Genomic DNA, 27,336 nt, shown 5'->3' with positions numbered 1-27,336 from the left:
ATTTGCAATAAAATCATTCCTGCAGAAGCAAATCCATTTCTATCAAAAGCATGCCATGACTTAACTAGTAGCTAAAGAACTACTGTTTTATCCAGTGCACCTTCATATTTTTATTTAACAGCAGCCAGCTTCTCATTTCTGGAAGGCTTATGTCAGGTTGAATCTCTGTCATACTCCTACAAATATTATTTGTTGCACCTGCCAAGAAACATGCATGGACCCAATACTACTGTCAGTGTTGTAAGCTGCAATGCTGAACAACTAAAGCTTCCTATTCTCATTTTTACAGGAAAGCAAGCACTTACAAGAAGTTTAGGACTTAGTTTGGAAGTTCGGACAAACGCAGGAGAAAGGCTCCATGATGTCCTACATCCATTCATTATGGTCCAAAACAACAGTGACTCCAAAGTGCAAGTAAAAGTGATTCTTAACAGGTTGTAAAGGTCACGTAAATTAAACAGTAATACATCAAATTAACTCTTTTTTTTCTTATGACTCCTTCTGTCCACTTTTGTATTTTTTACCCAGTGTCATTCATGAGTTACTTGCTCTAGCCTGTATTGTGAACATTCATTGGTACGTTCACAGCTATACCTTCTTTTCCTAACAGTTTCATTTTATCCCTTGTGGTTCTTTTAGTCCTTTTCCAAACATTTGTTTGAGAAAGGCAGGCTAGCGTAAGAACATAATGTCAATGAAAGTGTTATATGTATGTTACTACAAGAATGTCAAGGATCTTTTCTCAGTTTCAGCAGTAGAAAGCCAGCTACTTCAGTGACTGAAGAGTACTTGCTGAAGATATTCACTGGTGTCAATCAGAGCACAATGTGACACATATTTAAAGTGTATATTATCATATTTAGAGAATAGGGATTAAAACTATGGGGATTTTCTTCAAACTGATGAGAAGCACAGAACTATGATGCTATAAAAAATATAGATGTACACATTAGCAAAACTTTGAGAAAGTGTCAAGCAATGATTTCCTCCCTCTCCTTTAAACACTATTATAAAGTAAAATAGAGATATCATCTGTAATAGCTGTTATATGAGTCAAGATCAAAGAAATCAAGTGTAAATTTTTATGTGACTATGAACAAACCTTCCAATTTGCAATGTCTTCATCACATTACTCAGTGCAATTCTTCAGAAAGACAGCTGTATGAAGGGGAGGTGAGGGGGGGAGAAGTCACCTCAATGAATACACCAGCTCTAGAAGACAGATACTTGTTTAAAAATATGACCATACACTGAATATGATACAACGTAATTTTCACACTGTTGAAAGTTTTGCACCTTTCTGGGAACCTGGGAGGTAAGACTTCAAACACAACCAAACAATGAGGTCAGCAAGAAGTCGTATCACAGATCGCTTGTATCACAGCAGCAGCACTGCTGCTGTCATTTCCATCTTCTGTCCTGATAGGTGCTGCATGTGTATCCCTTCTTCTCATCTGCAACTGGACAGCAGCCTCTCCAAAGCCTCCCTCCCTCAGTGTTTTGGCAAATCCTGTTCTGCAACTTTTCCCAATTAATTTGGAAATTTTCTCCCCTAAAAGCTCTATTTATGCAAACTGCTGAAGTCTGCTGCAAATGCTCATCCATGACAAGGTATGCAAGTTTTGTCCTCAGTATCAACCTCTGTAACCACCTTTTACTCTTTTCATAAGCAAGTTTGTTTTATTTATTATCCTTTAGAGAACCTTCTCATTGGGAAAGAAACATCAGTTCTATACAGTAATATTCTGGAAATAAATTTGTGAATTACAGTGTCATCTGGACAACTTTGTCTTCCTAATTTAGGTGATATTTTTCATTGAGCTATTAGATAAAGATGAATTCTTTCTCATGGGAGTTGAATGGAAATAAGGAAGATTCAACTACTAACTTGGCAAAAAGGATTCTAAAGGAAAATGAAACATGGGTAGACTAACATAAATATGTAATTTAGGTGAAGGAGGAGAAAAGGAACACATGACAGCAAGTCAGAAAGGATGAAGAAGGTGCTGTATTAGTCATCTATCAAACATCTCTAACATCTGTACATTAAGGGAAAAAATGCAGTAGCAAACCAAGAAAATCTTGAAGTCTTTTGTTTTAAAAGTTGAAAATCCTATCATAAACATAATCTAGAGCTGGTGAAGTATGCCACAGGACTGGAAGATTATGTGCAGGAAAGACAGAAGGCCAAAGGATGGGGTAGTATTTTCAAAGAAACTATACGCACAAACAAAAGCTGTTCTAATGCAAAAGTGGGATAGGAAAGTAAAGAACAGACTTTGGCTAAGTCACTGTCACTACATTCAAAATATAAGGAAGCAAGCATGTAAAAAATATAAAATATATTGTATTGCTAAATATAAGTATATAAAGAAATATAAAGGAATGGCAGGCAAAGAAAGAGGTAAAACAGACAGTCGAGGCACAAAATGAGAAGTCAGACACATCGAGGGTGAAATAATTCTGTCAGAGCAAGACTAAAACCTTTGGTTCAATAATCAGTGGAAAAATAGTGCTTTTATGGATACAATTATGAAAGTTAGAGAATTCAGTGTCTATTTTGAGCAGCATTGTTCCTAAAAGTAAATTTAGGGCAAGTAGCTAACACAACTAATATTGGCAGCAAGTTGTTATGATCTCAACACCAAACAGGAAAAAGTCAGGATAAAGATTAATTGAAGAACATCAATGAGAATGGCCAGCCTTTGCAATCCTATTAGCTGTGTAAGAAGCCAGTTTTGCAACTAAGATCCGTAAGACATCAGAGAAATCCATAAACAATTCATTGGTGGGAAGTGATGTGAACTCCTGACAGGGATGGAATGACACTGGATAAGGTGTGCAGCTGTGAGCAAGGCAACTCAGTTAAGTTATGGGACTCTTTGTTCAGTGGCATTTTGAAAACCCAGCAACCCAGTACTGGCATGTCCATGTGTTGATAAAAGAAAAACACCTCAGCATGGGAACCAGGCTTGCTTCAAGACCACATACTTTGCACTGCAAGTTACAGGTTTTTAAAACACTAGGGCCTAATTAATTTACGAGTGAATTTGCTAGTTTTTTACTACTAGTAAAAAACATGAACTGGCTGAAGCAGTTTCAGAATAATTATTCAGTCTCTTATTTAAAAATATATTTTCCACTCCAATTCCACTCTAAATTCTTTCTAAATTTCTAAATTGAATAATTATCATACCTTGTGGACAGAGTAAAATCAGTAAATGCCAACTATCTGAATGCTAGTGAGGCAAACAGATCACTGAATTATGAATTAACAGCATCATCTGGACCCAAAAAAATAAACTATAACGAGGTTTTATACAGAGGATTATTACCTGTAAGAAAAATAAAGTACATCTTCTCTTCTCAGGCAACACCAGAAGGACTTAGCTAAAACAATAAACCCAGTTTTGAACACCACACCTTAAAAGAGGTGTGAAGAAGCCAGGGTAAAAGAGGAGAGCTTGTGACTATCCTGCCACAAGTGAAAAAACTAGTGCCATTAGGTCAAATCAGAAAAGTAGGTGAGAGGGCAGAACAATTTTTGGTTACAATTTTCAAATATGAAAGACTTCTGTAAAAGAGACAGGGGATAATATATTATCCTTATCAACTGAACATGACAAGAAGTAATGGTAGAGAAGATTTATAGCTAGGGAAAAAAAACAAAAAAATCCCAACACAAAACCCAGCCCAGTGAATGATTTTATTTATTTTTTTTTACTGTAATGTAATGTAACGATGAAATGATAATTACATCTACAGACAGAACTAGCACACATTTACATAGTACAGTTCATCTCTTAAGACCGTCTTGGAGATTAACTTCCCTTTCTGCATTTATCTATCCTTAATCTTGTAAGTGCTATACCCAGAAGACCAATCCTGAACTTCATTTTATTTACACTGAAAAAAAAGTAATAAAAGGCTATTATACAATATGTACTTCCAGATCTTTCACTTTCACATATTAACTGAGCAAAGTAGGACCAAGTTATTTGAGCTAATCTTAATCATATAGACCCTATTTTGTGAAATAAAAATAATAAAAATGTCTGCTAACCTACATTCAACATAAAATAAGTAATATTTGCAGGCTGGCTTCCACAGCCCTTTAGGGATTAGACATAATTTGAAAAACTAAATGCCTACTCATATTTTGTTTAGCAGCAGCTCACTGTACATTTGGTTTTTTAGAGTTGTCACTTTAGACTACTGGATTTTCAGATGTACCTTTTAACATCACTGGAAACAACAAACACAGCCCAAGGGCCTAAACACACAATGGTTAATGCTTATATACCCGCTGTGTCTTCAAGGGAAAGAAGATGGAATAATTCCAAGTATGCAGAAGAAATGCTGTCAGAGAGGAAAAATAGTATGAAAACTGTAATCACGTTGCTATTAATGATGGCCTGTCTCCAGTATAATGTTTTGAGTCTTTTCAATATTTCAGCCATTGCAGATAGCACTTAGCTCTAATGGGATATGTCATTTATCATGAAATTTAAAACGTTATGTTTCCAAAGTTATTTTGGTGGAAAGAGGCAGGGCAAACAAACCAATATTTTTAAACATAGATTTAAAAAATAAAAAGAAATCAACATTTTGTTAAATTAGAAAACTGATTCTTCATCAGCCTTGAAATGTCTCAAGGAAGTTATCTTCCTCTTCCTACTTACAAAGTAGAATGAATACTAATAGTGGGTGAGGTAGGTGCTCATTATTTATAAGGCCTGAAGCTCTTCAGTGATGCTGAAGCCCTTGCTGTTCTGCAAACAACCGGGCAGTGCTCAAACAGATAGGACAGTACCTAAGCACACTGTTGCAACTTAAAACCCCCCAGTACTTCATATACCTATTAATAGCTAATAAGTGATATATCATAAAATCTGACTTTACCATTATTTAAATTTTCATAACTAATATCCACTATATGCTGAAAACTATCCAGGAACTACAGCTGTACAGCATGAACACTGCTGATATCACCAAATATTCGTATGAGGTCCAAAGCATATCACAAAATCCATGGTTTAAAATGAGCAAGAGACTGAAGAAATACAAGAAATAAAACCTATTTGTAGGAATATGCAAAGGATCACAAAGTATCATAAACTATCCAAGAAATATCTGAATATGTGTACTAATACCTAGACCTAGTCTGGCTTTATAAGTGGTAATATTTGCTACTCAAATTAGGTCTGTCAAAGCTTAACCAATTTTTGTGCATCTTAGTGATACAGCTTAAGAAGATCATACCTGAAGGAGATACCACAGTACTTAGCCACCCACTAGAACAGAAATTTTCTATGCTTAGCCAGAATTCACATATTTTCTTTTAAAAAGTTCTATGTTTCAGCTGCATAATAAAATTTCTCACAGAGGACTTCAAGCTCCTTTTAACCTGTCACAGTGAACCCTAATGTTGTTCACAAATCCCAGGATTTTAAAGTATTCAACTTTTATTTTGCTATATTACATCAGACAAAGTCAAGGATCCCCATTTTGAAGTAAAAAGCAAAGAATGCAAGGAGCATGTCCTAAGCAAAGTACTTGACATGTAAAAGGAACACCAAAATACCATCACTGGCATAGCACACGAAGTAGGTGATCAAGTTCTAAGTAACAGTTGGGCAGTATGGGATGTAAGAAACATTACAAAAACATCCCTTTTAATCTGTAAAGCTTGTAAAGAGAAATATAAAGGATAACACAACAAACATTAAAATTTCAGGAGTAAAATATGTGAATAAAAAAAGCCAAGAAACAAAAGCTTATAATTAGATTTCCTTTATAATTTTAATGTATAGTCTTACGTTTTTATTTAATAATTCTAAAATACTTGGCAGTGTTTGACTTACAACCCTGTAGCCTTTTTAGTGAGATAGCATATTGGTATTTTATTAAAGATGTAATTCTATATATTGCTTTGCATATGAACATTTCTGCTTAATGCACCCTGAAGCAAAAGTGCGATTAAGTACTTCCTAGGTAATAAGAATGATCAGCTCAGTGTATGTTCTCATTTTGCACTTCTCTTCCAGGACAAGCTCTGATCACATGTATTGTATATATAATTCATTCATTCCACCTGTCCTCTGCATTTCACTACTAAAGTGGAATACTCATCTTTGTGTTTAAATCAATTAAATCAACTCCTGACAAATACTTACTGGAAAAATAATTCTAAGAATTATGTGGGGAATGAAAATCACCCTTTTATTAAAATCTAGGTGGAAACCAACAAAACGTCTGAAAAAACTGGAAGTCCTGAACACAATACTGCTAAGCACAAACTAAGACAAAGACAGATGATGTTGATGGTTAACATCCAGTTCTTATCAGAAATACAGAGTCATTTTATTCTTATTTTCTGTTGAGAAATTAAAGTCTCAGAACAAACCTTGGTGAAGGACTAAGCTGGCCAAAGCATGTGAGGGTGATGAGTGGGTATGCATCTGCACACTTTGTTTAAAAATATTTTAAACATATTGTTTAAAACAATTTAAATATGCTAAAATTTATACAGATGATCAAATCCTGTCAACACTAATGGAAATTAAACTCAAGTTTAAGTAATTGACAAAATGCTGGCATCTCCCACACATGAAAGCACATTAACAACATACCAAGGCACTCAAACTTCTGTAGTTTAGTGCATCCTCCAATTTTGCAATACATAGTAGGAAGTGGCTTTTAACCTTCCCTGAAGGCAAACTCTTTCCCTCTAATTAGAAGGATGGCATCAGAAATCTACTGACAATGAAGAGCTTCTGTAGTGCTGTCCAGCCCTGCATCTTAAGGTTCTTCAAATGCATGCCTCTTATGCATGAACAAATACAAATATTTCAGTGAATTAACTGACAAAGCACCTGAGTTCTGCTGTTAACCAAAATGGCTTTCAGAGAAAGCACCAAAAACACACTGTAAATTAACTCTTATTTACCCTACCTCGGGATTTTTCGGGGGGTTGTATTTTTTTTTTTTTTTTAAATGAGGAGCAAGAAAGACTCTGCTATGGTCTTTTCAAAGTGCAAACCTGTCCTGTTCCTCTGGATAGCAACCAGGACTAATAGAAAAACAATAAAAGCCCGAGAGCTGATCTTTGTTACCATTCCTTTCATATGAAAATCAGCTATCACAACTCCGAAGAGCCAGGAAAGAGATGTAACCTGGTCTAAGAGTACCATAAAAACACTGTAATTTCTGAAGATTTTTTTTTTTCCCCTTTGGCTGAGGAGAACTTGATTGAGTGCCATTAGACAGAGGGAGTTCTAGAGACACAAGGTTTTAGATTCTCCAAAAATTTTTCTTTCCTGTGCAAGACATTGTGAGACTGCTGCTGAATTATTGTTAAACTGGGAGAAGAAAATTCTATACCATCTGTTAAGGCAGGACTTTTTGCTCCCATTTTTAAGGAACTGTGATTTCTTTCGTGTTTCATTTCCTGAATTCTCTTTACAATACTCAAAAGTGACAATTATCTCCATGTCAGTGTTTCACAGTGTGCTCTGCATCAAAGGACACAGATATAAATCCATTGCACGAAAACACAGTTCTACTTCTGAAGCACATAGACTTGATTACACCAGTGAAATAAAATACAATTTAAAATTGTCTTATTTTTACATTCATACCTCAGAGAGAGCTTAAATTATTTCTACACTGTAAAAGGTAAGGAAGGAAAAGAGTCCTTCATTTGCACTGAATACATAGGCTTCTCTGTTCCTTTTCATGAGGAAACGGCCAAGTTCACTTTGGCAAAGGAAAGATCTTTTAACCTAATGCCGAAATGTAGATAACCTGAAATATCAGTGTCACTACTCTTATTTTAGAAGGTTTCAATTTAAAAAACATGTCCTGATTTGCCCTAAATACTTTAATCTCTCAACGACAAAGTCATAGCGACAAACAGCCTGTTTCTGCAGGTGTCTGAAAATACAGTAAACCTATGTCTTGTATGTAACAACAGCATCCATGGCTGTTGGGATCCTGTACTTTTGTGGCCTTTATGTCTTGTTTAGACTTTCTCTAGGCATTCAGGCCCTGAAACATGTCAGTTATATATAACTGCAGTTGTAGAGTAGGATTAATTTTCTTCTTTCACTGCCACAGCCTAAGTGCATGTTGCTTAGACTGGCTTGTAGTCACACTAGACATAAATAATTTTGACAGGCAAGAGAACACAGTAAATTTTTGACTTCCACAGCTCAGCAATCAACCAGATACGACAGTCTAACCCCAGAAACAGTTTTATAAAACATTTTTTCTTTTTGATCATCTAGACAAGGTTTGTGACAGGCACTCTTGTGTCTCCCCGTTATATACAGGATTTGACAGTTTCCAGCATAAATAACTTATTTACTTACCTACCTAAAATTCTAACTAAATTATGCACACTGGGATTAAAATAAAAAAATGTACTATTCAAAGGTGTAATCTGTATAGAGAGCATATAACGGATATGGCAACTGAGATGAACATGGTGACATGGTGACATGGTTTAGTGGGAGGTGTCCCTGCCCATGGCAGGGGGGTTGAAACTAGATGATCTTAAGATCCTTTCCAACCCTAACTATTCTATGGTTCTATGAAGAAATTCCAGCAATTCCACTTCTTTCAAACACGTTATGAAATGGTACTATACAGAGTTCCAGGTGTTCCTGATTATAATCACAAAATCATTAATTTCTGTTTTCACAACCAGAAGTTCCACTGATTATTAACTAGTAATAATCAGTTTAATGAGCCATGTTTCCTTTTCCCTCTGTAACTTCAATGGAGCCATTGATACTTCAGATTATTTCATGCAAAACACTTTTCTAACTATCTACATTCTCTTTTTACCCCTTAAATTTATTTTACATCCTTCTTATCCACAAAACGCTCTCTATAAATTCTCAACCACATGTCAGCATGATTTCCGACCATATCCTTGGCCCATCCAGTATTTCTTCTATCACTGAATATCACTCCTCTTTTGCATATGGCCTGTTCCTTCATTTTCTGAAAGCTGGCACAGTACGTTCTCATGTGAATTAAAAGATACAACCTTGACAACACTTTCTCTCCAAGTTTCAAAATTCTTCTGTTCAAATAAGCTTTCACTCATTTCCTGAAATGGTTCAGATATGCACATCAATCAACCCAAGAAACTCTGTTCCTCCACAACATTCACTGACTTATCACAGTTACATTTCTGCTTTTTGCACTGCATAAACACAACCACTATTCATTGGAGACTTTCTCTTTGGTAACTTCTGATATGCTACATCATCTTTCTACATTTGTACTTGATTTATTGCCTGTGTCTTTTCATGTTTCAGGTTAAGGATGCTGCCTGCCTTACTTACAGTTTTTATAAGTAAATACATTTAAAAAAACCCCATAAATTGAATTTTAAAAATCTTCACAATATTTAACAGAGTCTACTTTTCCCATCTTGAATAGTCTTCAAAATATTCTGCACTCAGTTTGCGTTAAATGTAGCCACATGAAAATTACAGTGCCAGGCATACAAATGTGCATTCATCCAGAATGGATGTTAAGAAGATGCAATTTTGGTAAACAACTCGCTAGAAAGCTTTTTAAAACATAATTTTTACAGACCATTCACAGGTTACTTGGAAATGACAGAAAATACTGTTTAATGACTAAATACTGACTATACTTTTCAATGTAAGAAAATTTACACGCTACCAGGCTTAGGAACTGTAGTTATAGAAAATATCTCTGTTAAGCCTAGAAAGATCATAGAATGATACAGAAACTGATTTTATATGGATTGAAAAAGCTACAAATAATATTTTGGATTTATTATTTTATTTATTATAATATAATTTATTTATACAAATACTAGAGTCATGCCTTATGCTTCACACCTTTCTATCAAAAAGACTATGTCACATATTTACGCTGGTCTTCCTTGTAAGGGAATCCCATGTTAATTCACTGGAAGGGGCAATTGCAATTCTTTCTTTAATTCCCCATCCTCTTCAATCTTGTGGGCAAAGTGTACTATAGAAGGCACCAAAAGATATGGAGAGAAGCAAGTATGTTAGGTGTCAAGAGAATTTGACTGAGATCAGAAGGAAAAATTCTAACAAGCACATCATCACATACATGCACAAAACTGCTTAAATTCTGTATGATATTACCTTCATGTTATGATTCATCTTTCCATTCCTGTTGAGAGGCAATGGAGTTTTATCTCTACCTAATCCAGCTAACCCTAATCAGAGAACTCACAAAATCTCTAACCATCCAAAAGGAATGCTTCAGCTGTTGACTGATTTATTGCAGTCAGGAGGTGTCACAATATACAGCTGTATGCCCAGACAGAGACTGCTTATTAAAAATCACATTAAAGTGACAAACATTTTAATACATATATTAACACATATTTTGTTTTAACATCCTTATATTTTTATTTTCTGTATAAGTCTAGAAAGCATGTAAGACACAACAAGGCAGTATTGACCATGTGTACCGGAAGTGATGGAAGTATTTGACATTGCAAGAGCATTTGGAATACTACTTCCCTTTGAAATATGAGATTTTTAATGGTTTTTCTTCGATACTCATTTTGATTCATAGTACTTCCTCCTGCAGCTGGGAGAATATACTATCAAAAATACTGTATTTGTGTGTGTGTGTGCCTTTTGTGGCTATAGTACAGGACTGAAATTCAAAATTTCAGTCTGTGTTCTAGCCCTGAGGTAATAGCACTTTTAATTTTTATAAGCTTGCATACCCCTTGTCTGAAAAAGGGTGTTATTATAACTCACAAAGCTATAATTTGCAATTGATCTTTGCAATTGACTACAAAATATTTGGATGTTATTTAGACCAGACTACAATAAATGTCTTAAAAAAAAAAAAACCAACAATCATCCTTCCTTTTGAAAGAATGAGAACAATTGGCTTCAGTAAAAGCAGGACTGACATCTTGATTTTCTTTCCAGCTATTGACAGGGAGTAGTATTTTTGCATCTAGAAACTTCAGCATGACTGGAAGTCAGAGATAAATAAGTAAACAAATACGGAATATCACATAGAAAACTCTTTAGGAAATTGAGCGAGAATGTGATCTGTACTGATTGCAGATATCTACAAGCATTATCTTAAAAAATCCAGGTATCAAACTAGTATTCATTTAGTGCAGAAACAAAATCACTCATCTTGCTGAGTCCCAGTGAAAATATCAGTAAAATAAACAGCATTCCTGTGCTGTTATTGCTTTGTTGGATGCAGGCTGGTATGAATTTTCCCAAGCACAAACTATAAAATAAAATGAAAAACAAGAATGCTAGCACAGACCTTGGCTTTCTGCTAAATATTACAGAATGTTGAAGTGAATATTGCCTTGAGCTAGCTAAGTATTAAAATATTCTACAGAGATTTAACACACTAATATAATAAAAATCTATTGACAATTACCTCAAACTAGTTAAGTATTTAAATAGTCTACAGAGATCCAATTCATTACAGACTGAAAATCTATTTCTATGTGGCAATTATAGCAAATTTTTGTAAGATTTCTTGCATCAATATTTATAGTTATGCACTTGAAAAGATTAAACAAAAATAGAAGATGAAGCAGCAACCAGAGAGAGCTTTGTCCTGTGCATGACTGGGTTCACTGCTTTGTAGTCACTATAAAAATTCAGACATATATACCTATCACCAAAGCAAGATATTTCGCCGGTAGGCATAGAAACTGGGCTAGAAAAGAGGATAACTCCTGGGTTAATGTAATTATCCTTTTGCCACAAGATGGCACTAAAAGATTAAAAATATCTGCATTCCAAGGTTCCCATCTGAAACAATGAACAAAATTTTCAGGGAATGTTATACATTTGACTTTCTATTTGTTTGCAAGTTATGAACATCATTCTACTTACTTTGACAAACTGCTGAAATGTGGAGGCTTACCAGAGTTAATGAATATGGAGAAAATAAATGTTTTACTAAGGCTTAAGTTTCCTACAAATTGCAATGAACAAGAAATGAGCATTTAGAATGATATATTTCCTTTCAGAATACGGGAGTAAGAACATGTGCAAATGTATGAATAAAAACTAAAGCAGACACAAGACAAAGTAACTCTAAACCCATCAACAATTTTCAGTCTTCCCTAAAGGAAAATTTATCAAAGTTCTGCAACTTACGCGTTAAGAATTATTCTTTTATGCCACTTGATTTTACCTCCCAACTGCAATGAAAAAAAAAGAGAAAAGTCAATCTCAAATTTAGTGAACTCTGAAAAGAGCTGTGTGGTATAGAAGGTGTGAAATACTGATGAAATTATATTTCTAGCTTTTAGGATCTCTCATTGTCAAATGAAAGCTCTTCTATTCCCACCACAAAACCTCATCCTTCTCAAAGAATAGTACTGTATGGTAGGAACAGGTCAGAGTGTGCTAACTGCACAAAAACAAAACAAAACTTCAAAGACTTCTGGGGGATAAAAATTTTCAAATCATAATTACTTCACTGGCATTTATTTCGTGTACTATGTTTCATTTATCTGTCAAAAAATACAACAAAAACATTTGAAAATTGTTCACAGCCTTCAGCCAGAAACTAAGCATCTCAGAATATAAACCTAATAATTCACCAGCAGATTTCTTTAAGTCACTGTAACTGTTTCCTTTAAAAAGGCCCTGAACAATGTCAAGATTATAAAAGAACTGTATCTGCGTCAGCATTGTCCAGATCTTCATTGCCAGAATTTCTGATTGCACAGAAACATGTTATCTTCAAGCATTTTGTTCTGCACTTCATTTTAGCTCATGTATTTTAAAGCACTAATGGATTACCCTTGACAAGTCAGTGCTTGATTACACATTAGAATCATTGAGATGAATTCTGTTTACTGGCATAGGACTGAATTTAATTCTTTAAAATATTCTTTTCGGGTTTGCAGCCATCATGCCATTATGACATGACATAATGCCATGAGTTTTTTCATGTTACTGTCCCAATAACCAATGTCCACTTTTAATCCACTATAATGATAATAAAATGTCTTCTAAACTAGCCCAGGAATCCTTTTGTTTTAAAGTGCTGAGGTAATCAAGAGTTTACCTGCATGTCCTTTTTTGAAAAGATGGATTTTAATATTCAAGAGCTAGAAATGGACTTTTAATTGGCATACCCAGAGTCACATCACTAAAATTACATGATAGTCATGTATAACTGTAAGATGAGACTGTCTGGGTGCTTTCCCAGAGATTGAGCTGGAACTATTTAACGGGCAGCTGTGGGACTGATCCACCTAAGGCTGCTTTAATTCCATTAGACCTGGCTTTAACAGATGGCCCAAAGGGCAGAACACCTCCAACCCTATATACATATGCACTTACTAGTTGGATTTTGATGGCTGCAGCCATGGCAGAAGGAAAAGGTGGGTATTTCCTCTCCTGAATGTAGTTAAACCAAAATCTAGCAAGAAGGCATTGCTGTGTTAACACAGGGTTTTGATCCTGTGGTTTAGAAAGTTGAATTGCTTTGAGTTTTACCATTTGTGTTCAACCAAGTGGTATTGTTATAAATGGAAACCTTAAAGACACACTCGTAAATGGCTATTTGTAAGTTCTGTTCTAGAACACTAGTATAACAAGGATAATTTAAACCCCTGGATGTATTTAATTGCAATTAGTGTTACCTTTAAAAAAAACCCTTTGCATTTCAGAACTTAAATAACTGATTTCTCCTTCAATGTCTCAAACTTCTAGGTATCCAATTTAGAATAGATCAAGCTCAGTGACCCTTCTAATTCACATCACAGATTTCAAAATTCTTTTTTGGAGATTTATGCTTATCAAAACTTTTATGGGATTGTTACTACAACACACTATGTCTTAGCTAATCTTTCTTTTCTAACTCTCATTACTCTGATATTAAATAAAAATCTAGAGGAAAACAAGCCACAATTAGGATGTATTTCCTAATAGCACATGTTTCAGAGTGGGTTCAGATACCTTGCCAGTGAAGGATAAAAAGCAGAAATCATGGAATTGTAGAATGGTTTTGGTTTGAAAGGACCTTAAAGACCATCCAGTTCCAACCCCCTATCATGGGAAGGGACAGCTTCCACTAGATCAGTTGATAGTTTTGTCTCAGTTTTCCATTCTGTACGTATATTTCACACACATATTTAAATTTTAGAAATAAGATCTGTTTCTTCTGATCATCAGAATGATTAATGACTGCCTAAATAATATAAATGAATTTAAAAGTAGTACGTTTCCACCTTAAATAACATTTTCTCAAATTAATCAGTCAACTCAGGGTACTACTTCATTTAAAACCACTTAAGAAGAGAAATTTGAAGGAATTGTATAAGCAATGCAAAAATATATATTTTGTGAAGAATACGGTTAAGAGAGGAAAATCCATCTGTCCGTATTTGTACACCTGCCATTCAGATGTAACTATTAGGAAAAAACAGATCTAGTAACACATAATACATATGCTTTTAAGATCTTAGGCACAAACTGTCAATAAAATGCCCCAAGTATTAAGTCAAGGAGAGAACCAAATGTATCTAATATGCCTAGGGCTCAGTTCACTCGTTTCGATCAAGATTTCAACTTCAGTGATATCTTGACCATACTTTCACTCAAGGGAAAGAACACATATCAGCACACTAATGACAGAAATAAACTGTCCAACAGAGAGAAAAGAATCGTACTTCCCTAGGATGGTACTCAGGATAGCATTCTATGTCCTGCTCTTTTAAGAACACTACAGGTTCCTGCCAAAAGCCTGTGGAAACTATTTCAATGGGAAGCAGAATAGGAGACAAAAATACTATTTAAAACTCAGCCTTAGGAAGCGGGAAACAGCAGGGAACTGGGATGTATGTATGCTTAAGCAGATCTCAAACTATCTTTCATGTCATAATGTTCTCCCTTCCAAATTTTAGAATGGAAAATATTTATTTTTTTTTCATATAGATGAGAAAAGACTGGGTATATCCAGTAACTCATTCATGAATTGATGTCATTATTACTTACCATGACATGGTGACATGTCATTATGACATTATTGCTTACCATGTAATACAAGACTATTTTGGTTAAAGACTGCTGATAAAATGGTTGACTGCTGTTGGTCACTGCTGAAACTCCGCTTATTCTATGACAGAGATTTTATAGATTCTGATGTTTATAGATCTTACTGTTGCGGGGGGAGCTTTTTGTTGTTTTGGATTTTTGAGTTTTTTGTTGTTGCCTCAAATCATGTGTTTTTAACTGTAAGTTATGACTAGATGAGGCAAGGGTTGGTTACCATGATTAATTAATCTTGGTTTCATTTTTAGCAGAAAGTGATGAGGGCAGGCTAGTATCTCTACATAGCTTTCTTTGCAGGATAAAGATTATAATGAAAGAAAAAAAAGAAAAAAAATGAAAAGAAAATACAAAAGTACTGACATGCAAAAATCATAGAATCATAGAATGTTTTCTTGTTGGAAGGGACCTTAAAGGTCATTAGTTCTAACCACCCTGCCATGTTAGTTCAGGTTGCTCAAAGCCCCAGCCAACCTGGCCTTGAAAATTTCTAGGGATAGGACAGCCACAACTTCTTTGGGAAACCTGTTCCAGTGCCTCACATAAAGAACTACTTTTTCATGTCTAATCTAAACCTACCTTTTTTCAGTTTAAAACCATTCCCCCTTGTCTTATCATTACATGTCCTTGTAAAAAGTCCCTCTCCAGCATTCTTGCAGGCTGTTTTTAGGTATTAGAAGACTGTTATAAAGTATCTCTTGAGACTTTTCCAGGTTGAAAAAGCCCAACTATCCCAGCCTATCTTCATAGGAGACGCTCTAGCCCTCCACTCACTACTAAATAAAAAAAACCTAAAATCATAAGTCTTCTATATTGATAATGAAAATATGAATTATAGCATGATGTTAGTTTTTTGTGAAAGGTTATTTGCGTAATTTGTTATTAAAAATTATTCTTACAGGTGGAAAGAAAATAAAAGCTGAAATATTCTCAGCCTCCTGATTCAAAATGGTTTAGGATTTTTTTAGTTTAAACACATTCTGTTGGGGATCGAGGGGTTTGTGCTTTTTTGTTTTGGGTTTTTTATTTATTCTATTTTTGGTGCGTATTTTTTTTGCACTTATTTCTAACTGATAGTTGTAATGAAAATCCAGGTCATCTTCTGAGTATCCTGAACATTAAAAAAAAAACAAACAAAACCATCCCAAAACCACATTATTTTAAGAATTAAGTGTTGCTCAACTAATTAGCATATGTACAGTTCTAGTGAATGTATTAAAATCTTCAATGCAGAGAAATCAATGACATTTAAATCTACTTTTAACTAATTTTTGGGTGACACACAGGTAAAATATATCTATAGGTCTTCAAGAAATCTTAAGTATCATGAAACAGAGATGAACCCATACAGAACTTTTAGATTCATACCCTGATATATTTAGGCTCAGATATTTCTCTAATAAAGAATGAAACATGGAAACATGATTATAAGTGCATGTATTTTTAAAAATACAGAAAACCACCTGAAGATTGGAAGAAACCCTTTTTATTTCAAATTAAATATAGTAATACTATCCACAGCTTTCAAGAGAGACTAAAAGAAGGTTAGGTACACATTTCTCCACTTTCTTTTTCTACCAAAACCATGGAAAGATGTATGGAGAAAATATGACAGTACAGTCCCAATTCATAATTGAAGCCCACATGCCTCCCAAGGACATATCTGACACCATTTTAAGGTCTAGTGAAGGACAGTATCGTTAAAAGAACATTATGAGAATGATAGCTATATCAAGAAGAAAAAATACTGCACTTAATAAACCAGGTGACAGAGTCAAGGAAATTTCAATGTCCTGAGATAGGAAGTGGTCTCTTTTTTCCCCACCTTTCATAACCTGTTTTCAAAAGGGTATCTAGATCCCTTTTTAGGAGACTTCATCTGTGGTAGCAGTACTAGTACGAAGACCTCTGTAGGGTTCCAAGAGCCTTGGCCCTAAACGTTCCACTGCCACAGGACAAGGGACAGAGGCAGAGGTGTCAACACTGTGAACACAGCAACATTACTGATAACTGACCAAGTCTTGTATCTTGAACATTATGTGCACTTATGGTTCCAGTTCCATTCACTATACAAAAGGCATGGGAAAAATGGCAGATGACTATTTGTAAGAGAGAGGAATTTATGCATTTATGGGATACTTTTTCTTAGAAATCTTAGAAGCAGGATAAACTTGACATCCTTCCTCTGTTGTGAACATTACCTCATATAATTAATTACAAATACTCTAGGTTCCTACCTCTTTTCTTACCTTCAGTTACAAACTCAAAGATTTTGTGCATGTATTTTGTCTTATATGCAAAATATGAAACATTTTCAAGAAATTATACATACAAAACTCTCTTGATTCTAGTGGAAGTAAAAATCAGGTGTGGATCTCTGATACTCAGAGGAACCAATGACAGAACTTATAGCATCTAAGTTTCCTAGACACAGGCATATAACTGCTTTATTTGTGCTTACTATTAGGATAGCATAACAATTAATAAATGTTCCATTCATTAAACAGGTGTAAATATCATGTGAACAACAAAGTGTGGTAGACACAAGCACACAGGAACAGTTCAGTCCATATATTTTTATGCTAATTTTGAGAAAAAAATTAACAGCCCCTTTGGACACTACATTTTGAGCTTTGATTATAGAACTGAAAATTACATTAGTATCTATTTTTTATGTATTAAAAACCTGGATATTACAGCATTCCAGACTTCAAGAGGATTGTATTCATTTTTAAGGGTCATGATATGACTTGGCTAAGAGATGGTACATCATGTTCTTTATGCAGTAATGCAAAGCACGGAATACAATACATCCAATCTGTAACATGGCAAGTGATGGAGTATTAACAGAAAAATCATAAACCATACCTACATGTCTCACATATTATGCACTTCTTCATAAGAAAATATATATATATTTTTTTTTTATTTCCTGTAAAACACAGAAGAAAACAGTTCTAGGTTTTGAGGAACAGATTTCTGGAAATACCTATTTTCAATTCATTTTTTTAATTGTCATATTTACAGAAACACACACACAAGATTTCTTCTTTACATGATGTCTTACTGTTTGAAATATGACTCAAAGTTCACTCTGAGTTACAATTCATAGATACCATATTGAAGTTACAAATAAATAAAAACCCGTTATGTGAAGAATGATGTGCATGTGGGAACAATATTAAAAAGGACACCTGCCATGTTGCTTTTCATTATAGCCCATTAGTCTTTGTATTCTCCTGATGCAGACTGTTGGTACAGAGATAGTACTTTACACTTCCAACTAGCAGACGTGAGTTTATATCCAAGATCAGATGCCCTGTGACAGTACAAGCTGGGGAGTACCTCTGAAATACTGCTAGAGCTTTATCCCTCCTGTTGGACAAGCTTCTTTATCAAAAAAAAGTGATAGATATCATCTATTCTATATAAGTAAAAGCAAGAAATGGTAGTGGGAGCTTAAAGAAAAAGTGGAGTAATAAACAGTTGATATAAATTAAAGGAGAAATTGTATTCTGCTTGCTAGAATGCAATCCCTGTACATGACAAAGGTTTTCCCTGTTTTGCCACCACTGCACACATACACTTGAAGTAACTGGCTCTGACATTTAGTAATCAGGAAGACTGCATGTACAAAGAAATGCGTATAGAGCTCCAACTGGCAGATTTTTGGCAGATCCTCCACATACTAAAAATTAGGCTGATAAACTAGTAAGCAACCTATAAGCTCTCAACAACTCTTTACTTGGGTAGTGTTCTGGCTTCCCACCAGATGAAAACAGAACAAAGGTAACACCAGTGCTCAGTCTACTTGGTTTCTTTTCCTGTGTGTAGTAATACAGCCTGATAACTGTAACGCACTCAGCTCCCAGAGATGAGGATTATTTTCTATTGCTCTGTTGTAGAGCCACTAGTCAACAGAAACAGGTAAGTTAGGGAAGTCACCATGCCAAAGACTTAAAGCTGAAGAGCTGTACATTTAGGGAGGAAAAAGGATGCACCATTCAACAGAGGAGTTCCTCTAGGCCTGAAGAGAGATTTAAGGAATATTTAATTCAAGCCAGAATTCAGAAAACCACTGTTTCTTCATTGTTTCTTGCTTTCAAATTTTTCCCGAAGTTGAATGGTAGAGGAAGTACCGTTTCGGGTTGTGTTTTTTGTTTGTTTGGGTTCTGTTTTGTTGTTGTGTTGTTTGCGTTTTTTGGTGGTTTGTTGTTTTTTTTTCCCTGTGGTGGTGGTAGTTTGTTTTGTTTATAGTTTTTGGTTTGTCTTCAAAAAGCAGGTGTTTGAGGGTACAGCAGGATGGGCAGCATGTGCGTTGTCAACCAAGGTTTTAGTGAACTGTAACTTTAGTCTGCATGCGCTTTTATTGATAGTTGCATACTATTCAGAGTAATTGAGAATGTGCTATGGTATGGCATCCTTATGTGCAGTGAACCCTCCCTTCATAATGTTTCGCATATTTAAACTGCTCATAAGAAAGGAAGCTTTGTTTCTGAGTTTCAGTTTCCTCTTTTATAATAAATGATACATCAATGAGTATGTCATAAAAAAGCCTATAGCCATTACAATGATAATACAGAATATATATTTATGTGGTTCACTTAAGGCACTCACAGAATGTTTTTTAAGCCCTTATATACTATCCAAATCATAATAAGTGTTTTCCTTCCATTTCTATCACATAATATGAAATAATTAACTGTACAACAGTTTTTCTCACATGAACAAAGACGTACTGTGAAGTCCAATTACGACTGGTTTCAAGTGATTAATAATGACTTAATTAAGAATAATATTATGCTAAGTCAGAAACTCCACCTCATGGCTACCATTCAACGATATTTCAATCTGAATTTGACCCCCTGCACTAGTGCAGCCTAGTGGTGTGATAAGGTATAAAATCACTTCGCCCTGCACCCTGGCTGTAAAAATGGTTAACAGCCATGGAAACTAAGTCACCTCCACAGAATTATCCAGATGAGACAGGTTCTCTTTCACTCACTTTTTTTCTTGAGAAATCATGTTGAGATGAGGAAATTACTTTCTCAGAATCAGAGGTAGATATTATTTTCAAATTAATCTTTTCTGCCTTTTACATTTAATTATTTAACAATGAAAATGTAACATATTACTTAGCTGAAATTTGTATACAAGTGTGCATGTATAGATGTGTATCTCAATATATCTCTACATGTAGTTAACAATGAGCTCATTTGCTTTGACATATAACACTATTTTTATGCATTTTTCAACTACAGCTAGGCACAGAAAGGAACAGTAACTACAGTGTCTCCTGTGAGCACATTTCAGTATTTCACCAGTTTCTTCATAGATCCTTTGTTTATTGAGAACATGCAAGTACGTTTTAGTATATCTACATTCATTTACTCTAATACAAAGCAACAAGAGAATTTATGAATGTATAAGGTCTTATTACAGTCCCTTTCAGATATATTTTTCTATTTACTTTTCCATAAACTGTCACAAAACTTTGTAAATATAAATTCATGTTAAAATACCTGTATTATAATCATTCTTCAAACATTACAAAGTTCCTATCTAAGTGTACAGAATCATCTTGACACCACCCGAGGAAAACTGACATAAATCTAAACTAAAATTAACAGAAACTGATATAGCAATGATCTCTTCATTCATACTTTTATATAACTAAGTATTTAGAAATAGGAGAAGATTCCCTCAGACACAAACTAGATTACCAGTTTATAATGTAAGAAGTACTCCTCTCTTGATACAAACCCATATTGACTCCAAAAAACGCTGGTTTTCAACTTTTGACAAAGATAGCTTGTATCTTCAACTTTCCTTTCCCAGTTCTCTAAGTTCATTCTTTCATCTTTTCCTCTAAAATAGCAGTCTACTATTACGTTCAAAAAGTAACCAATTAACATAAAAGTTTGAGTAACTGGAAAATCAATAAATGTTTCCATCAGACTCATAATATTCCTAGTAAAAGGCAGGTTTTGAAAGGATTTAGAAATTCAGAAGAATGTTCCTGTCTTCCACTCCATGCTTTCCCTCTCAAGTAATATCAACATGTAAATGTAAAGCCTACTAGCTTAAGAAAAAACCCAACCACAAAAAAAAAACGTGATTTTTATCCAAGCCTGCTTCCTTACACTGCACACATTCACGCATTCATATATGCACATGCACACACAAGTTGTATAATTTAAAAAATACCTTAAAAGCAATGAGCGTGCAGTTGGGGTAATACAGAGGCTTTTACTGAAAGATTAAGGTTACAGGCAACAGCTCCATTTGTGTGAAAGCAACAGAGATGATAGGTCAGTTTTAAAATGCTGGTTGCTATTTGTCACTGATTGCACGTGCAGATACATTCTCTTAAACTGAAGGACTGTTAGATTTTTACAGCTGCAACTTGCATCATGTACAGTATTAGCCGATTGGAAATTTCTAATGCACCTTACAATGCCATCAATAGTAGTTGGGAACGTGGACTTAGCCTTGCATTGTGTTGCATTAATTTAATAGCGCATCAAATATGGATTTTATTGCAGCAGTGACAATAAATGCTCACACTGGTGAAGATTAATTTTTTCCTCCTTTCACATTTTTCCTTCCCTCCCCCACCCCCCTTTTACTGAAATCCCAAACCTGCCAATATTTTTCCTATTTGTGTGTACATAGCTCCGTACAGAAATTTTAAATATTGCCTGTATGCTCCCTGCTATCCCTCTCCACAGGGATTTCCTTTGTAAGAACCATTTGCCCTGAGTGTCTATAATCTTTCTCAAATTCAATTCAGGGCAGAACAAATAACAGTGGAAGCTGACAGACTTGCACAGGTATACAGAAAGTGAGGGCACATATGTGCATGTTTTGTACTATGCTCATAACAAAATATGAAACGTGGGTTTTTTCAGTTCTAGTGGCATTGTTCCCCCCCCACTGAATTTGCAAGAACTGAATACAGATGGGAACTGCTGCTCAAAAGCTAGCTTGTGTAGTAGGAGGGGGAAAAAATATATATACATATATAAAAAAATGCTTAGTGTTTCAATCTTGAGTAAATATGATACCAGTTTACTTTGAGGAGACAATACATAGCACTTATTTCCTATCCCTTGCCTCATTATTCCCGAAGCATTTTCATAAAATGTAAAAAAGTTGTATATAGCAGCACAATTCTATGCTTTGAATTAAACACCATACTGTTCATGCTATAATAGTAACAGCAGCAAATACAAAAAGCTTAAGAAAATCAAATTAAGAAAGGCTCCTACCTTTTATTCTGCTTCTGAGAAAGTGAAGTAGCATCCACCCAAATGAAACTGAAAAACGAGTTATTAGGCTCCTTTTTTTTTTTTTTTTTTTTTTTTGGCTTGTTTTCTCCAGTTATTTTCTATGACTGATCCTACTTGGATCTAACTCAGTCTTTTTCTCCCAGCATCACATAACTCTGGACAGCCGGGAACCAAAGCTAAGAGGGAGCTCTCCCCCTGACAGGCTTTCATTCGGAGCCCTTGATTAGGAAGAAAAAAAGACACACCACCACCACCACCACCACCAGCACCACCACCACCATACACACGCAGCATGCCCAGACACGCACACTCGCACACATACACACACTCTCCCTCCGAGTACGAGAACGGGAGAGCGAACATATGCTGCTGACGAAGCCGCCGCACTTACCCTGGGAAGGTTGGAGACTAGGGAAGCGCAGGCTTTTCCAAGCACCAGTGATTTGCAAGTGAATGCGGTGGGAGGGTACAGCAAATGGACGGGTTTTTGTTAAAGCCTGCATTCCTCCCTTCGCTGGCAGAATGGTTCTGCGGTTTTGAAGTCTAAGGCAATCAGCCTCATCTGCTTAGCTTGTCGTAATAGTAAATACTGAAAGCACCAACACTTTTTGTGGTGTGTTATCCTTGATTAAATATAACCACTTTCCTATACTACCAGTGATCTTACAGCAGTGTTCATATAATTTATGATATATATATATAAAAAATTAGCATGGTGCCAAGTTAAATTACAACCTCAGACTGCTCAGATGAAACCCCTGAGTAGCTGTTTTCTTCACTGAACTGCCTATGCTATTAGATTACATTTTTTCCTCGTGCATCACCAGTTTTACGATTCATATAAAACAAGACAGGTTTGTATAATATTAGGTATTCACATTTCCAGAGGTTATCTGAAAAAAATAGCGCTAGTAATCCCTCGTTAATATTTTTTTCCCCAGTTGATACTTGTGATGCCCATTTTTATTTTATTTCAGTTGCTGTATTTGTGCTTCACATTTTGCAATGTGTTTCTTTTTATCAAGTTAATCTGTGTTGGTTTCATGTTTCTAATACAGAAAATTGGACTTAGCACAATCCTTCTTGGATCATATCAAGTCCAATCCTTTCATTGTGATACTGTAGAGGGTTATGTGTACATTAGTTAGGAGAGATTTAACAAAGTCACGTAAGATTAAACCAATGGATGTCAGTATTGCTCTATCTAAAAAGCATCATAAGGGACTTTCTTTGGTTGTAAAAAAGTCTTCCAAAAAATACCAAAAAGAAAACTAAATTTTGTTAAAACAGGGTCTGAAAAATGTATTTGAGAGTCAGAAGAAACTAACAATGAAAAATATTTTGTTATTAGAAAATCTAACACAGGAATAGATAACTGGCTGTTGTTAGGCTTGTTTTCAGCTGTGAACTGTAAGCAAAAAATACAATTAAAAAAGAAAGGCAAGAACCCTATCATGCCTGGTATGAGTTCCTAATGTAACCAACTGCTGTCATGTTGCCATGTCCCCAGATCTGTAACCATCAGTAGGAACAGAAATGACCACCACCTAAGAACAACCTTGTGGCAGATGAGCAAGTCAGCATTTAAGTAATATACTGTACTAGCACGTGAACACAGCATCTGCAGATAGAAGAGAAGCAGCAAAATGCCAGAGGGTGTGGGGAATCTCTTTTTACTACTGTATTTGAAATGATATGGAGTTGAAAAATTTATCTACTGTGATAGTTTTTTACTCTTTCATGGAAAGACAATGAAGTTCAGTAGATCTAGCTGTCCCTGGACACATACATAATGCAATACATAGCACATCTGTAAAAAAAAAATATCCACTGTTTTCCTTCTGCATTTACCATAGTCATATCAATGTAAAAAATTACAATTTCCATGTGTTCATTTGCTCCTGGTTTCCAGAGACTTTCATTCTCAGTCCTTTCCCAGAAAAGGAGAAGACTGCAAAATCTAACTCAATCTTCCTTATCTCTGCTACCATTTGACGTAACACTATGTAAAGATACATTCACAATTCCCAGTGATACGTGTGGAACTGACAATTTTGAGACATCTGTGCTGTCTTCCAGGTTTACCCACTTATTTGTGCAAAACTGAAAGCATAAAATTTATTTTGGGCAAATCATTTCACATTGCTCTAAAGGTAAAGATCATGGAACTTTCTCTTCTGGCTGTGCCAACTGTGCTTCTGCCTCTTAAAATATAAGATCTAGGCTTGGGCCCAATAGTAGAAACCTAAAGATTGTCTTAGAATAAAAGTTGCACCTTCAGTATGGTAATACACAAATTAAGTTATAATGAGAGGAGACACAAATATGTGGAAATGTATACACATGGCTAGCAAGTAGCTCTCTGAATCTGGACTGCCTTTTGGATGATGAACAAAATATTGAGTGTTGAAAATTAAAGTTAAAACTTCAGTTCCTTTTACCATTGTCACCTGTTATTTAAGTTGCAACCATGAAGTGGGAAATAATTTGTGTATATATACACAGTCTATTCTGCATATGCACATGCACATACACACACACACACCTAACCCAAATTCTCTAGTTAAAAAAAAAAAAACAGCTAGTGGAATTATTTAGGAACAAGAAGTTCAAAGTAACTAAATGTGTGCTTACCCCATTTTCTGCAGGGTATTCTGGTATATTTCAGCTAGGTTTTTATTTAGCTAGAATGATTCAATCTTATCCTAGAAATACATTAATTTATTCAGGCATAGTTACTGCAAGTCACACTTGCACCTTTAAATTGGACCAACTTTGGGAGTTAAGGTTTAACTCCAGAAAAGTCATACTTTGTCACTAACTCCTGTTCCTCTTGATCTGGTCAACTATTTAAAAGCCAGTATTTATTTATAATGATAGCATATGAATATCTCAGGCAAAACAAGTATATAGCCATGTACTTACTCATATACATGACAGTAACTTTAAAACAAAGTGGTATCAAAACCTATTTTTAATGCTAATACTTCTCATTAGAAGAGTCCTTTTCTAGCTGCTTATAAATTTACCAAATTATTTAGGATTGAATTTTCTATGCTGATGGTCTGCCTCAGGCAGAAATAATTTTAAAACATTTCAGCCAAAATGATACTGAGATTTCAGAGAATGAGGAAAAAAAGTATAGAGCTGGAATATTCTCACAGGATTAAAACAGCCTTCATGCTTTGAAGGCATAATGTGAAACTCCACAGGGTACAGCTGGCCTTTGAGTCACAGAAGCTTACCAATGGGGACAGATTAGGTCAAGGAGCATTAGAATAAAGGAAGAGTGGTAGGAGCAGAAGGAGAGGAGGCTGGCCTGGTCAGCAAAGAAAAAGAAACTAACCTATTTCTGAGAAAGAAGCAAGAAGGAAGAAACAGTGACAGAACAGGGGCAAAGACATAAATTCAAGGAGACTGAACAAGAAAACCTGGGATGGGGAAAAAAAAGTACATAAAAATAATAAAAAAGGAAGCACGAAGATAAACAGTCAGAGTTACATATCTTACCTGGGAGTGTGGGGTTACTTTTTGCCATCTCTGTGGTCAAGGTAGGCAGCTTTATCTTCTGAAATGGTCTAGTATGACACCTACTCATACTACACTGGAGATGCTTTCCTTATTCTTTCATTTCTGGTTGCAAACTTGGCAGAGATCCTGGAAGCCAACAGCTGCATTTGCAGGAAGATGATGAAGTATAAGAAGGATGAGGAAGAAAAAATCCAGAATTAGATCCCATTTTCCTAAATATCAGTATTGGCAAATGGCTGTCAAACCTATTACAATTCTGCCCACTCAGTGTTGGCCCACATGGGGGAAGAGAGCACATTAGTTCTTTTATGTGTGCATGATATAGATATCAATGTGGTGTTTTTAGAGACTCCAAAACAAGCAATGATCTGTATGCAACCTGATGATCCTATTCCTCTTAGTTTTGTTCCATGTTTGATATATTTTTAACCTCTATGAAATTGTGCATCAAAACCTAACAATAAAACCCGAGTACTCCAAAATTAACAAAGGCTATCTATGCATAATAAAACCCACAGAAAATATTATAATGTATATATGAAGAAAAGCCAATTTATTACACACATCTTGTAATTACTTTCCATCTCCCTTCATAGAATCACAAGAGTACCCTTCCTCATTGCACAAGATAGACTGGTCTATGGGTAAGTCACAGCATGACAACATTTGTCTAGAAAAGATTGTCTTTCATAGTGTAGAAGCCAGTACATTTGTAGTGAATGAAGCTGGACAGAGGGGAAAGTATAAGTTTTCACAATGAAAACATTCTCCCTTGAACTGGACCTTATCTAATGCTCTGCCACGTATGCCTGTATGATGCTGAGTGTGTCACTTGAACTAAATTTCTCTCATGGGTGTTTTCCTGTTATATCCTATTATTTTTTAGTTTCTAACTGAAGAGCTGGGTCTGGTAGAAAGAGATGCTGAACACTCACATTTTCAGCATGTACTGTTCTATAATAACAGAAAAGAACTGTAAAAATTAAGTCTGGTATTCTGTGTCTTGTCACTAAATCAGCTTGTACTTTTTACCATGGTCTCTCTCTATGCCTCAAATTCTGTTTTGTGGAAAAAGGGAAACATTGTAGCCCCATGTAAGACACTTACTGTGAGAATAAGCTAATGCTTGGGAAACATTCAGCTATTATAATATTAATCACTACAAAAGTCATGAAGAAAGTTATACAATAGCAGGGTTTGAAAAGCGTAAGAGGGTTAGTCAATAATGCCAGATGGTCATGCTGCCATCCAGAAGGACCTCAGCAGTCTGGAGTAATGGGCTGACAAGAATATCATGAAGGACCAGCTGAAGTGCAAAGTCCTGAACTTCACAGTCCTGAACTGTTCACTGAACAGTTCCAGACACAAATATATGCTGGGGGCTGACCAACTGGAAAGAAGCTTGGCAGAAAAGACCCTGGTGGTTCTACTAG

General features: G+C 35.3%; 1 protein-coding gene across 2 annotated transcripts in view; it reads right to left on the bottom strand.

Annotated features, from left to right (window-relative positions):
* CDH10 (cadherin 10) overlaps positions 1 to 22,911 on the bottom strand; it is a 91,878-nt gene extending 68,967 nt beyond the window's left edge. The window contains exon 1 of one of the 2 annotated variants that reach the window (XM_061346689.1): positions 22,764 to 22,911. The gene's annotated coding sequence lies outside the window, so the exon portion shown is untranslated. Of the gene's footprint in view, positions 1 to 22,351; positions 22,702 to 22,763 lie in introns of those variants that run through there. The other variant, XM_061346688.1, reaches the window with a different exon arrangement.
* Between the last annotated feature and the right edge of the window lie 4,425 nt (positions 22,912 to 27,336).

The sequence above is a fragment of the Neopsephotus bourkii genome, unplaced genomic scaffold (genome assembly GCF_033783945.1).
Source record: "Neopsephotus bourkii isolate Nb327-2 ecotype Australia unplaced genomic scaffold, CSIRO-AGI_Nbou_v1 NB_272, whole genome shotgun sequence".
In the NCBI taxonomy this organism is placed as follows: Eukaryota; Metazoa; Chordata; class Aves; order Psittaciformes; family Psittacidae; genus Neopsephotus; species Neopsephotus bourkii.
The sequence above is the reverse complement of the archived record's forward strand: the minus strand, read 5'-3'. Positions and strand labels throughout refer to the sequence as shown.